At 41.0% G+C, this 14,392-nt stretch overlaps 1 protein-coding gene and 1 long non-coding RNA gene across 2 annotated transcripts in view; one reads left to right on the top strand and one right to left on the bottom strand.

Annotated features, from left to right (window-relative positions):
• LOC117509324 (cell adhesion molecule 1-like) overlaps positions 1 to 14,392 on the top strand; it is a 548,821-nt gene that overhangs the window by 404,652 nt on the left and 129,777 nt on the right. The gene's annotated exons all lie outside the window — the stretch shown is intronic.
• LOC117509435 lies at positions 817 to 13,957 on the bottom strand. The gene is made up of 4 exons (XR_004560408.1): positions 13,946 to 13,957; positions 9,011 to 9,020; positions 5,128 to 5,132; positions 817 to 892 (listed from the first exon to the last, which is right to left on the bottom strand). It is a non-coding gene; the product is annotated as an uncharacterized LOC117509435 (long non-coding RNA).

Here is a 14,392-nt window from a genome sequence, read left to right as displayed (position 1 = left end):
GCCGCGCACTTGGCGCGCCTTCTTCGGTCGTGAAGACGTGGAATGCTTCCATTGTGACGACTGGAATTTTGTTTCCGGGTCGTACCCGTACACCCAGGACTCATCCCCGGTGACAATGGTGTCCATAAAGCTGGGATCAGTGTGAATGGAGTCCAGCATGTCCTGTGAGACTTCCACACGGACGTGCTTTTGCTCCGCCATTAGCAGCCTCGGCACGAACTTCGCAGCCACACGCTTCATGCCCAAATCCTGTGTCACGATGGAATGTGCTGAAAAAGTACTAATGTCCACTTCGTCTGCAATTTCTTGGATGGTCACTCGACGGTCCTGCATCACCACAACGTTCACTTTAGAAATGATCTCGTCGTTTCGGCACGTCGATGGTCGGCCGGAGCGCGGCTCTCTCTCCACCATTACACGTCCGTCTTTAAACCGGTTGTACCACTCCTTAATCTGTGTGGCGCCCATAGCTTCATCCCCGAAAGCCGTCTTTATTTTTCGGATGGTTTCCTTTTGGCTGTCGCCAAGTTTCTGGCAAAATTTGATGCAGTAGCGCTGCTCCAATCGTTCCGCCATTTTCCTTGCAAGAAAAATCCGCCGAGCGCACAGACCCACTCCTCACACAATGGCTGCTCACAGGCGAATGAGGCAGCCGACAGGCGGGACAAAACTCACGCATGCGCACTAAGGTTCAAGGTTGGATGACGCAATCTCACGTGACTCAGATCCATAAAGTTTTTAAAAAAAATAAAACGGCCGGTTACTTTTATAAAAGACCTTGTATTACCTCCTGCTTAGATTGAAAGTCCAGGCTTGAAAATTGTTTCAGTTTGGATATGTAATCCTCCATTCTGAAACTAAAGTCCAGGCGAGAGGAAAACTAAATAAACAGCTGCTCTTGTATCTTGCTGTCACTTATTCTGCAGCTGAGGAGTTGCTGAAAGAAGAATCCCTGGGATCACTAGTGTCCCCCTAACATGAGGCAGGAGAACTGTGTGCCTCACCTGGTGCCTTTTTGCAGCAGTTTTATGATTGCTTAGCACACAAAACACATTACACACACATACAGCTGTTGACAAACAACACTGTACATTATGTACATCAGCTAAACTATGGAATTTAAGTTCATATAACCAAAGTGTTTGACCATTTTAACAGTGACATACAGAGAGACAGTGAGACAGAGTCTCAGTGCAAAGCATGCCAACAGTTAGACCAGTGACTGCACAATCCAAGGTGAGGCACGGCTGGTTGCTGCTTCACTGCACATCTGCTCTCATTATTGAACGGAAAATGTGAAAATTCAGCGAATTTGAATAACAGTCTAAAACTGGTGAAGTTAAAAGGAAAATAACTTTATAGTATAACGTTATTGGATAACTGGATAAATATAACCATTTAATTTATTTTTTCATTTTACATTTTTTTCTTTCCATGATAGCAGGTGAGGCACGGCGTCAGCCTCACCTGCCTCCCGTGACCGCACGTCACTGGTAACAGTATGTCAGAAGGTTCCATTTAGAGATGTATCGGTAGTTTGTGTGGATTACAAGCAGTTCTCTTATTTTGGTGTTGAACCCATTCTTAACCACTTTAGAAAGTTTAATATTGTTTGAATATTTAGGAAAGATGTTCACTAGACTCCCATCTGTTAATTCTCAGTGGATCTCTGCTGTTGAAGCACAGATTTAACTTCTCTGTTAAATCATGGGCAGGATGTAGACAAGGTGCCCTGGAGTCTCTGATTCTTTTCAATATCTACATGGACTTTGTGGTTAGGATTGCTCGTCATGAAGTGGAGAGGTTATATCCAGAAACGGGCTTCAAAATCAAGTACTGCATAACTAACAAGGTATCACCAAGGGGAGAATAGAATAACAGAGCTTCTATATGCAGACGAGCAAGCCATTTTCGCAGAGTCAATTGAGGAACTACAAACCATCCTCTGGGTCTATGATAACACGTATACTCTGGACTAAAAATGTCATACACCACAAAGAAAAGGGTGGTTTCAGTGTCAATGAAGCCATCAAGAAACAAAAAAGCCTTGTTTATGTAAACGGCACTAAAGCAAAGAATGTGAGAGCGTTCCGATCCCTAGGTCACACCATCATGAACTCCAGCAAGGACACACAGACCCTTGGCTCGAGACTTGGATCCGGATTTACAAAATGGAACAAACTCAAACATGTTCTTACGGATCAGGGTATGCAGCTGTCTATTAGAGTAAAGTTCCTCCATGCATGTGTGAGACCTCGACTCTTGTACAGTATACATACAGACTTAGCAAGATGGTGAAGGATGGATACAGAAAACAGAAGTATGAGAGAGCTGGAAAAATATGAATGATGATAAACAGGAGTGGAGATTCAAACTCTCGAATGCAGACCTACACCGCATTACTGAGACAAAACCGATCAAGTCCTTCTGCTTAAAAAAAGCGATTCAAATATGTGTCTCTGCAGGATGGATAATGGAGACATAATGAGTTGGATGAGATTAGAGAGACAGTTGGGGATAGATGCCCTGCAGATAAGGAGAATGATTTTGGATAGGCACTGGATACAATAGACAGACCATAAAGAGTCAAAATCTCCAGAAAAGGGAACATGGTGATGATGTTAGATGCACAAATACCTCATAAACATATACTGTACTCGCACTGTACCCACATCAAAGCCTGAGCGATCATGGAGACATTTGTGACGTACCCCAACCCCCACCCATCAAAGAAAAGAAAATCTGTTAAATGAGCAAGACAAGTGGCCGAGAAAGTTATTTATTTATGAGTATGTTTGTTTATTTATGTATCTTCATCAGAAAACATTTTATACATGTTAAATGCAGAAGGTAAGATAATTAATGACATTACTGGATTCTGTCATTTAGGTTTTGACAGTCATATCACAGTCCTGCGACAGACTGCCGTCCTGTCCAGGGTGCACCCCGCCTTACACCCTATGACTGCTGGGATAGGGCAGCCCCCCTGCGACCCGATATTTCGATAAGCAGCTGAAGATGATGGTGCGTGTGAATCATAACACAAGACGAGAGTCAGGCATTAGTGAGCATTTGTATAAAGTCTCTCTTGGAAGTGCTGTGATTGTGCTAAAACTATCAAACTTGTCCTGTTTACTAATTGTGTTAAGATAGATTTTATGGGCTTTAATTCTTCTTCTTCTTCTTCTTATTGTTATTATTATTATTATTAATATTATTATTATTATTTTTACATTCTGTATGGTACTGACCTATTTGGTGTAAATCAATAAAATATTCCCCTCCCTTGTTTGAAAAGCGAGGCGGATGAAGGGAGAAACTGTACTGTGATTCGACTGGCAACTGCAAATGCATGTTGGGAAATGTAGTTTTTAGAGCTGTTAGCCCTCTCAGAAAGGGTTTAAGTTTCAGATTGTAGCTGATGACCCACAGGAAAGGAGCACCTTAATAAAGTCATTCACGATGGATTTACTGGTTCACGTGTCTTGAAAACAAAGTCATCTTTCAGAACTCACTCTCATCACGTTACATGATGCCAACAATAGCATGAGCTGAGTGCCTCCTTTATGAGCATTTTGTTACAAATATCTGCAATAATAGCACTTATTGTACATTTAATTGTACTTGTGGATTATGTAAGAGGTTTGTACTCCAGTATTTCTGCCAAGTCAAATTTTCCTGTTACTAAATTTGTTAGCATGTTAGCTGGTATCATAGCTTAGCTGACATTAGCTCTATTCCACCCTCACCCTCATTAATGAGGCAATAACTTTGTCAAAATTTTTAATATCCACACGCCACCCATCAAGAAAACACCACTCAGTCCACAAAAACTGCTTTTGTAAGACACTCAAACCAAACTTTAACCTGTTAGCTTTGTTCGGTAACTCTTAAGATGGGGACGTGTTTGGACTTTATTCATCCTGCCCAGGTAATTCAGGGTCTTACCCATGCTCATTCTCTTTACCATTTATAGGTTGGTAGGGACAGAGGTGGAGAAAGCACTGTCAAGCTATTTTAGCGATAGCATGGCTGCCCGAAGATTAACTTTAAATAGAAGAAAACAATCTGAATAGTTGGTTAAATGCATAATATAGCGTATTGTAAACATGCCCATTTGGAGTCCAGTGACCCCAGTTAACAGCACACCAAATGCAGTGTAGAGAGAATCAAAACTGTATATATACGAGGGCTGTCAATAAAGTAACAGTCCTTTTTATTTTTTTCAAAAACTATATGGATTTCATTCATATGTTTTTACGTCAGACATGCTTGAACCCTCGTGCGCATGCGTGAGTTTTTCCACGCCTGTCGGTGACGTCATTCGCCTGTGAGCACTCCTTGTGGGAGGAGTCGTTCAGACCCTCGTCGGAATTCCTTTGTCTGAGAAGTTGCTGAGAGACTGGCGCGTTGTTTGATCAAAATTTTTTCTAAACCTGTGAGACACATCGAAGTGGACATAGTTCGAAAAATTAAGCTGGTTTTCAGTGAAAATTTTAACAGCTGATGAGAGATTTTGAGGTGATTCTGTCGCTTTAAGGACTTTTCACGGTGCGAGACGTCACTCAGCGCTCTCAGGCGGCGTCATCAGCCTGTTCAAGCTGAAAACCTCCACATTTCAGGCTCTGTTGATCCAGGACGTCGTGAGAGAACAGAGAAGTTTCAGAAGAAGTCGGTTTCAGCATTTTATCCGGATATTCCACTGTTAAAGGAGATTTTTTTAATGAAAGACGTGCGGACGGATCCACGCGTCGGGACGCAGCCGACGCGGTGCGGCGGCACAGGAAAAACACCTCCGTGTTGATAACCATTTGTAAAATCCAGGCGGCTTTTGATGGCTTTCAGTGGAGTGAGTATATGAGAAATTGTTTAACAGGCAGGACATGTTCCAACTTGTCCTTAAGGCTTTCAACAGAGGTGTTTTTCCTGTGGCGGAGCGTCGCGGCGGCTGCGTCCCGACGCGCGGACCCGTCCGCACGTCTTTCATTAAAAAAATCTCCTTTAACAGTGGAATATCCGGATAAAATGCTGAAACCGACTTCTTCTGAAACTTCTCTGTTCTCTCACGACGTCCTGGATCAATAGAGCTTGAAATGTGGAGGTTTTCAGCTTGAACAGGCTGATGACGCCGGCTGAGAGCGCTGCGCGACGTCTCGCACCGTGAAAAGTCCTTAAAGCGACAGTATCACCTCAAAATCTCTCATCAGCCGTTAAAATTTTCACTGAAAACCAGCTTAATTTTTCGAACCGTGTCCACTTCGATGTGTCTCACAGGTTTAGAAAAAATTTTGATCAAACAAAGCACCAGTCTCTCAGCAACTTCTCAGACAAAGGAATTCCGACGAGGGGCTGGACGACTCCTCCCACAAGGAGTGCTCACAGGCGAATGACGTCACCGACAGGCGTGGAAAAACTCACGCATGCGCACGAGGGTTCACGCATGTCTGACGTAAAAACATATGAATGAAATCCATATAGTTTTTGAAAAAAATAAAAAGGACCGTAACTTTATTGACAGCCCTCGTATATATAGACACACACACTGAACAAAAATATAAATGTAACACTTTTGTTTTTGCTCCCATCAGGAGCTGAACTCAAAGATGTAAAACATTTTCTACACACAAAAGACCTATTTCTCTCAAATATTGTTCACAAATCTGTCTAAATCTGTGTTACTGAGCACTTCTTTGCCGAGCTAATCCATCCCACCTCACAGGTGTGGCTGTCCAGATGCTGGTTAGACAGCATGAATATTGCACAGCTGTGCTGTAAAAGGCCACTGTGAAATGTAGACATTCCTGCAGTCAGCATGCCAACTGCACACTCCCTGCACACCTGTGCAGTAATCATGCAGTCTAATCAGCATCTTGATATGTCACACCTGTGAGGTGGGATGGATTATCTCGGCAAAGGAGAAGTGCTCACTGACACAGCTTTAGACAGATTTGTGAACAATATTTGAGAGAAATAGGTCCTTTGTGAAGCTAAAAAATGTTTTAGATGTTTGAGTTCAGCTCATGAAAAATGGGAGCAAAAACTGAAGTGTCTTTGTGTACAATAATAAGTCCCTTCGGCCGCTCCCTTGCTTTTCACTCGGGGTCGCCAAGGTGGATCCACTTGTTGATGCCCTTCCTGATGCAACTACAAATTACATGGAGAAATGTAGCAGGGGTGGGGTTTGAACTGGGAACATTCTGCACTGAAACCAAGTGCACTAACCACTTGGCCTACATATATATATATATATATATATATATATATATATATATATATATATATATATATATATATATATATATATATATATATGTGTGTGTGTGTGTGTGTGTGTGTGTGTGTGTGTGTGTATGTAGAGAGAGACATATGAGATATAGATATAATTTTTATATCTCACCATGTTAAAGATTTTTTAATAGAACAGATAAAATTAGACATTTTGAAGCACTGTTAATTTTGGTGGCAGGTACTTCCTGTGACCTATTTTAGTGATAATCTCAAGGTCAAGGTCATCATGACTGCTCATCTCATTTATTTATTGATGATGGGGGTGTTTTTTTTTTGGAACGCAAACATTTTTTTAAAAATGTATTTATTTATTTTTATTGTTTGAGTGAGTAAGCACTCAATAAGTACCACTTGTCTGTGTTAAGTGGAGGACAGTAAACCTAATTTAATTTAATTAGCTTATAATGCGCCAAATCACAGCAAAAGCCATCTCAAGGCGCCTTACATGGAACAATTCAACATAAAATTTAAATAAATATTTAAAAATTAATACAAAATACAAATACATAATTAAAACAGAAATAAAAGAATAAAACAGATAAAAATAAAAACTATTCATAAGAAAGAGAATAAAAATGGGTTTTCAGTCTTGACTTAAAAATGTCCACGGACTCTGCCTCACGGTCGCAGGAAGACTGTTCTCTCAAACCTCAACATTATTTTCTCTTCTTGCTCAGATTAGAGAGCTGTGCATTCACTGCATGTCATAAAATGCACTTTTTATAGACTGGATTAAAAGAACATAAATGCAGGCAAACAGAGAACATGTATAGAAATACATTTAACATCAATAATTTCATGAGTCAAACCTTCAACCAATACAATGGTTGTGAGATTTGAAGAATAATTACATGAATTTACTGGGTGCCTAAAACGAAAAGTTACTTAGACAGTAAAAAAAAAAAAAAAAAAAAGGGATTTGAATCTAGTGTCCAGTTCTGCGTAAAACTTTAAAAGGTACATGTGGAATTCTTGAATCTGAGTTGGTTTAGGGATTTGGCAATTTAGTATTACATTATTTTAGATTAGCTTTTAAAGGGGAATTTTTCAATTGTCTGAACTAAATTTAGATTCAAACTAATTAGGTCTGGAGGGGTTAAGATTGGGTTTAGGTAATTGTTTGAGGTATCTTGGGTCAAAGTGTAATTGTAACAATTTTTTTTTATTTGTCAATTAAACACGGCTGTTAATTTGTAGCCTAAACATACACCACTCTCTGGGTTGATTTTCTTTAAATTGGTTAACAGTTGTTGTTTGGTTATAGACATTTATTTAGGTGCACCTGTGTGGTATCCACCTGTGTACAACGAACCCAAGCACCCACCATTCTCGGGTAAGTCCTCAACAGAGTGGTCAGCAGGGTGCTACATATAGTACAGCTACTATGATATTCCCAGCTGGAGGACACCTACTACATTATCTGTGGACAAGTAACAGCAAGCAGTATTGTTGATGTTATTACAGAGTAAGTGCGAGACGGATGGATGTTCAGACAACTAAGAATTTTTTATGTTAACTGAGAATTTTATTATTGACGCCTGCACTTGTCATTGTAGGACACGTCCTCTAGTCTATAAGTGACATGTAAGTTCCTTCGGCTGCTCTTGCGTTTTCACTTGGGTTCACCACAGCAGATCCAAGGTGGAGCTGTATGTTGATTTGGAACAGGTTTTACGCCAGATGCCCTTCCTGACGCAACTCAAAAATGCTTGAGGAACCGGTGTCAACCATGGGAGCAGTAAAAGAAAGTACAAACATGAAGAAAACACTCACCTGGAGCACAGAAGAAGAAGTTAGTCCTATTGAGGCTCTGAGGGCCATTGAGATCACAGCGTGAAGCAGATGAGAGTCTCCGCCTCCCGCGGACAGGACGCTGGTCCATCACACCTGAAGGAGAATAGAGGGAAACTGAGGAAGGCTTTGATTAAAAACTCTTCAGTTTGCACACAAAGATGCTACCAGGTGAATCTGCTCTGACAAATGTGACAAAGAGCTGGAAAAGCAAAATAAGAGATGAATCTGCACTAATTTGCCCCCTGGTGGATGAACTCATAAACCCTTCAGTTTCATGTGTCAAGCTGAGCAGCGTCACTCGCAATGCGTATCATGCGTTACGTCATGCAGTCAAATGAAAGTGTTTGTGCCTGTAGGCACAACATTAGACACAAAACAAGCCAGTCTCATTTGAAAAGCTTTATCCAATCGTTTCTCAACACAATCAATTTGATGCCTTTTTTTTTGGTGTCATAATGATGTTTCTGTTTTTCTGGAACGATTGCTGTTAATCACACCTGTGTTTAGCTGCCACTCATCGTCTGCTGCTGCCCAGACACGCTGTCAGAAATGTCTGCAAGGGCTGCAGGGAAGCGTGCATACATGCCACGACACATTCAAATAAAAAAAAAAACAAGCAAGGAAGGGAAAGTTTATACCGACATTTACTCCGCGGGCCCCGCCTGGATAATGGAGGGTCCCATCTATATTTCAGGCTCAGCTGGGAACAAACTAACTGAGAAGATGTTTGACACAGTGGGTTTTTATGCCTTGAGGTTTTTGTTTTCTTGGCTGATAGTACTGGGAAGGCCACCAAAATTGTTCAGTGCACACAGCAGCTTTAACAACACACACACACACACACACACACACACACACTAAAAGAAAAATGTTCTACAGCTAAAGGCACGTCCAGTTTGCTGTCCACCTTTAAGGCAAACTCCAGGACAAATCTGTGTCTTTTATTTGTGTGATCTGTTGCTTTTTTCAACGATGCAGTTATTTCATACGACGTACCATAAGCACTTGGGGAGACTGTGAGGAATATTTTGTTCCTTGAAAATGAGACATGATGTCTGCTGGGAGGCAGACATGAAGACATTCAGAGTGATCAGGTGCAGATTTCTGTGACTAGTGTTTTGATTGCCCTACTCTTCAAAAAAGGCCAACTTGTTTGAAAAAAAGCATCCCTTATCTAAATCAAATCTTATTAATAAATAAAAGTATGAAAGCATGTGCGTCTCAATTTAAGTGGATGTGGGTTACAACAGTGACAAAGTTTTGACCATGACCTACTTTGAAGTAGGTCACAAGAGTCAGGGACGGAGACGGCCAAGATTTTGGTTCAAAGAGTGCCAGTGTCAAATATTAAAGTGGTACCTGGAAGCATTTCCGAATTATCACAGCGACAAAGTTTGGACCATGACCTAATTTTAGGGAGGTGACCAAGGTCGTAGAGCACTTGCATGCAAATTCATTGAACATTTCAGTCCAGGGAGCATGTGTATGTGATAATTCACTCACCAGCCACTTTATTAAGTACACCTAGTCAATTGCTTGTTAACAGCCAATCACATGACAGCAGCTCAGTGCATTTAGGTATCTAGACATGGTGAAGATGACTTGGGGTAGGTTCAAACCGAACATTAGAATAGGGAAGAAAGGGGATTTAACTGACTTTCAACGTGGCGTGGTTGTTGGTGCCAGCCAGGCTGGTCTGAGTATTTCAGACACTGCTGATCTATTGGGACTTTCATGCACAATCATCTCTAGGGTTTACAGAAAATGGTCCAAAAAAAAAGAAGACATCCAGCAAGCGGCAGTTGTGTGGACGAAAATGCCTTGTTGGTGTCAGAGGTCAGAGGTGAATGGGCAGACTGGTTGAATGGGCAACTGCGATGCCATTATGTCAATATGGACCAACATCTCAGGAATTTTTGCAACACCTTGTTGAGTTTATGCCACGATGAATTAAGGCAGTTCTGAAAGCAAAAGGGGGCCCAATCCAGTACTAGCAATGTGTACCTAATGAAGTGGCAGGTGAGTGTAGAAGCTTGCATGAAAGTCTGATGAGTTATTGTGGCAACATGTTAGTGACCAGCATTTACCCATGTCACAAGGATTACAGAGAGTTCAACTCCCAACTCATCCAACACTTTGGTCTAGGGAGCATTTGATAGGAAAGCAATACCTGGAAGAGTTGAGTTATAGCGGCAACAATGGGCGTGGTGGATGCAAGCATCCACACAACCTGTTGTAATGGTGTCCTTCTGGAGGGTGGAGCACACTGAATTATGTACAGAGTTAAACTGTTTATGATATTTATTTTACATACAGTTGTTTTATAATAAATACCACTGGCATAATGTTAGTGTTACATCACCGTGCAGGATGATAATGTATGCTAGGACTGTACAAATGATGGGAAAAGAACGATGTTCGAGTGTTATAATTTGGCACTGTATCAAGAAATTTAACTGAGTGTGAAAAATGCATACTGTAAGTTAACACGTTCTCTGGTGAAAAGACAGCAGCGTCAACTCAGCACACAACCCCGTGGAAAGGATTTTGTATGAATGTAGCAGAAACAGACATCTCTCTCAACATGTGTGGTTTTCAAGTTACGTGTAATTGAAATGAGGTTTGTTTTTTTTTTCATTTCCAAAGATTAGCACTGGCTGCTGATTTATAAAGAAATTAATTTAATTTTGATGGTGATCTGGATTCAAGAATTTACACTTTAAAGGAGTTCAAAACTATATGAAAAGACATGACCTCTAATTAAACCAAAGTAAAAGCCATTTAAAACGCAGTATTTTGTACAGCTGCTTCACATCATGCCCATCCAGTGGACATTTTCTTGCAAAAGACCTATGATCAGGTACCATGAAGTGACTTGTGGGTGGTGATGCAGTGCAACGTGTGATCCAGTCTCCATATGAACAAAGTGTGAGCTCTGTTCACATTCTTAGTATTTCATCACACCTGTTTCCAGTGGGTGTTAGACTTTCACAAGGCAGCCCCTGGTTGTTACTAGTCCTGTTTGTGATTTTGGTGGACAGGTTTTCAAGGCCCAGCCAGAGATTGAGGGTGTCTAGTATGGTAACCTCTTTGCGTTTTGCGGTTGATGTGGTTTTGCTGACTTCATCAGACTGGGTAGGTTTGAGGCTGAGTGTGAAATGACTGAGATGAGGGTCAGCACCTCCAAATCTGAAACCATGGTCCTCTGTTGGGAAAGGGTGGATTGTCTCTTCTTGCTAAGAACAGAGTTATTTCCCCAAGTGGAGGAATTCAAGTATCTCTGGGTCTTGTTCAGAGTTATTTCCCCAAGTGGAGGAATTCAAGTATCTCTGGGTCTTGTTCATAAGTGGAAGTAAGCTGAAACGTGAGATCAGTGTACGGATTGGTGCTGCAAATGAGGTCCTGGAGATGGCACACTGGACCATCATGGTGAAGAATCAGTTGAGCCAGAAGGTGAGGCTCTTGATTTACCAATCAATTTATGCTCATATCATTACCTATGGTCATGAGCTTTGGGTAATGACTGAAAGAACATAAAATGAGAGCTAGTCTTAAACTCAGCGACAGGATGAGAACCTTGAATATCCAGGAGGGACTTTGACTTGGAGGAGAGCCACTGCTCCTTCACGTCAAAAGGAGCAGTTGAGGTGGTTTGGGCATCTGGTGAGGATGCACCCTGGGGAGGTCTTCTAGGCACGTCCAACTGGTCGGAGGCCACAGGGAAGACCCCTGACACACTGGGGGGATTACATTATAGCACCTGGGATCCCCCAGGAAGACTTAGAGCTCTTAGAGGTTAGGTGAAGTATAGGGGGAGACACTTGGTCTCCTAAAAGCGTGTTTTAACCTTTGGTTTTATCTGAAATTAAACAGCGGTCTTCATAATCTATTCATGACTTACCAAAACAGTTGATTATTTTCTGGTAAGTGATTAATGAACTGAAACCACCTTTGCAACTATTCTTCTTCTGTTAAGTTGAGTCACAGAATGAAAAAAAAAAAATCCACTCCAGAGTATCACTTGCAGGAAACTTTATATTCTTTATATATCCTTCTTTATACATCCAAGGTGGATCTGCATGTTGAACTGGCACAAGTTATAAAATAAAAGTCATTTCTATGAGGCAAATATTGGCAATGGTTCACCACATATGAAGCTTCTGATAAACAATGAATTATCATATTACAAAAAAAGGGGAAAAAAAAACCTACCTCATAGGCCTAAAAATACAGAGCTGCATGTCGACGGAGAGATGAGAGAGCAGTGCCACAGCCTGCGAGATAATAACTTATGCAAAACAATGAGTCCCACAGGAGTCCTCTTACACAGCCCTAACGAAGGCTTTGAACTCAGCCAGAGAAATTAATTTCTAATGTTTAAAGTTTTCCTGCAGGCAACGCAGCACACAGGCTGAACTCCACGCTCAGTCAACGTACCCGAAGATTTGAACCATGAGCTTTACTGACCTCCCACATTACTGCCTTCTAAATAAGTATGGGGGGGTTAATAATTAATGGCCTTGCCATAATACAGCACACTGTTATTTATTGAAAGCCATACATTATTTAATGATTCATTCAAATATGTTTACCTACAATTCTCTTATTAAGATGAATTATTAAACACAAAACATTCTGTTGTTAATTTTTACTGGATGTGTGACTACAATGGCCTTTCCCCACCGTGGTTAGTTTGTTTTAATCCTATTTTTAAGCTCAGTTTATTAAACTTGAAGCTTTCTTTTAAACTGGTCATATTGTGGCATCATAAATCAGTTTTAATCTGCTTTATACTGTTAAATATGTTTGGGGTTTTATTTTTATTTTACAAAAATCTCCCACAATTTTGTATTTTGCATGTGGAAGCTTCCATAATAGTCACACCAATTTTAAGCCTTCATGACACAGAAATCCAGACCTGAACTCCAGCTTGCTGTGTGAGACACGCCCACTCTGTGAGACACGCCCACAGCCTGGCAAATAGCAGCTCCTTCACATTTAAAGCGGCAGGCACAGAAAGAGCTTGTTTCTTTGGAACCTAAACATCTGTATTTGTTATGATGCGTCACTTCAGTCTCTTTTATTTTTGTTACAAACTTTAATGTCCATTTTAAAAGACACCTTTGATCTTTATTAGCGAGTTAAAAATGTATAACAATATGGTGCCTTTTAGAAAATGTGTTTGTATTAGATTGCGAGCTTTGTTTTAGTTGCCCTTTTTGTAAAATGTGTTGTAACTTCTGTTTATGCTGCAAATTATGTTATAGTTATTATCACAAGCGTAAAATAAAGTCTGAATCGCAAAATAATATGTTTTTGTATTGTTTAGCTATCCTGCTGCTCTGTAATGAAAAATAACTTTCCCACAGAGTCGGAGGTCTCGAGGACAAGACTTTTTTATGCCTCGGCCTCATCTTAAATGGTAAATGGACTGCAGTTATATAACGCATTTTCCATCTGAATCAGAAGCTCAAAGACTACATATGCCTTGTATTCACCCACTCACTCACCGATGTCAAGGTGCTACTATGCAAGGTGCTCACTACACATCAGGAGCAACTTGGGGATTAAGGACCTTGCCCAAGGGCCATTAGTGATTTTCTAGTAATCACTAAGGATCACCAAGGATCCTCTGGTGTCAAGCTCAACGATTAACCACTGACTAGACCATCAACTCCTCTTGCTATGTAATGACTCGGTCTTAGCCTTGGCATCGTCCAACCTTGAAAATTAAGCAGAGGTCAGTTCGAGGCCGCTCGTTTTTAACTATTTTCCACACTCTTTAATAGGGAGCCACAGTCTCGTTTGAATCCCTGCGTGATATTGTGGGATTTGACCACTTCCTGGGACAGCCTGCACAAACACACCATCACTTCTAACGGAAAAATGGTTTACTGTTTTGTTTTTGGCTGCAGTCACCAAAGCAGCCGTGATAAGTGCAGTTTTTGACAGAGTAGCTGTGTTCTCTCACCTGCACAGTCGCCTTGACATGTTTGAGCTCCGGGTCATAAATGAACCGCAATACATGGGCTGTACAGTAGGGCTGCCACAACTAGTCGACTAGTCACGACTACATCGACTACTGAAACTGTCGACAACTAATTTAGTAGTCGACGAGTCGTTTATTTTATTTAAGTCTTTGTTTTTCTCTCCATTTCTCCCAATTTTCACCGCATCGTCAATTTTTCTTTGCATCTGCACTTTGTTTGCTGTGTAATTTGCCCAAAAACTCAGAGAAAGTGCCATGTTCCTGATGAGGACTGTCCCCGGAAGTAGAATTACGCTCTTTCATTTTACCCCTTTAGTGTTC

This window comes from Thalassophryne amazonica, chromosome 4, assembly GCF_902500255.1.
Source record: "Thalassophryne amazonica chromosome 4, fThaAma1.1, whole genome shotgun sequence".
Classification (NCBI taxonomy): Eukaryota; Metazoa; Chordata; class Actinopteri; order Batrachoidiformes; family Batrachoididae; genus Thalassophryne; species Thalassophryne amazonica.
The sequence above is the reverse complement of the archived record's forward strand: the minus strand, read 5'-3'. Positions and strand labels throughout refer to the sequence as shown.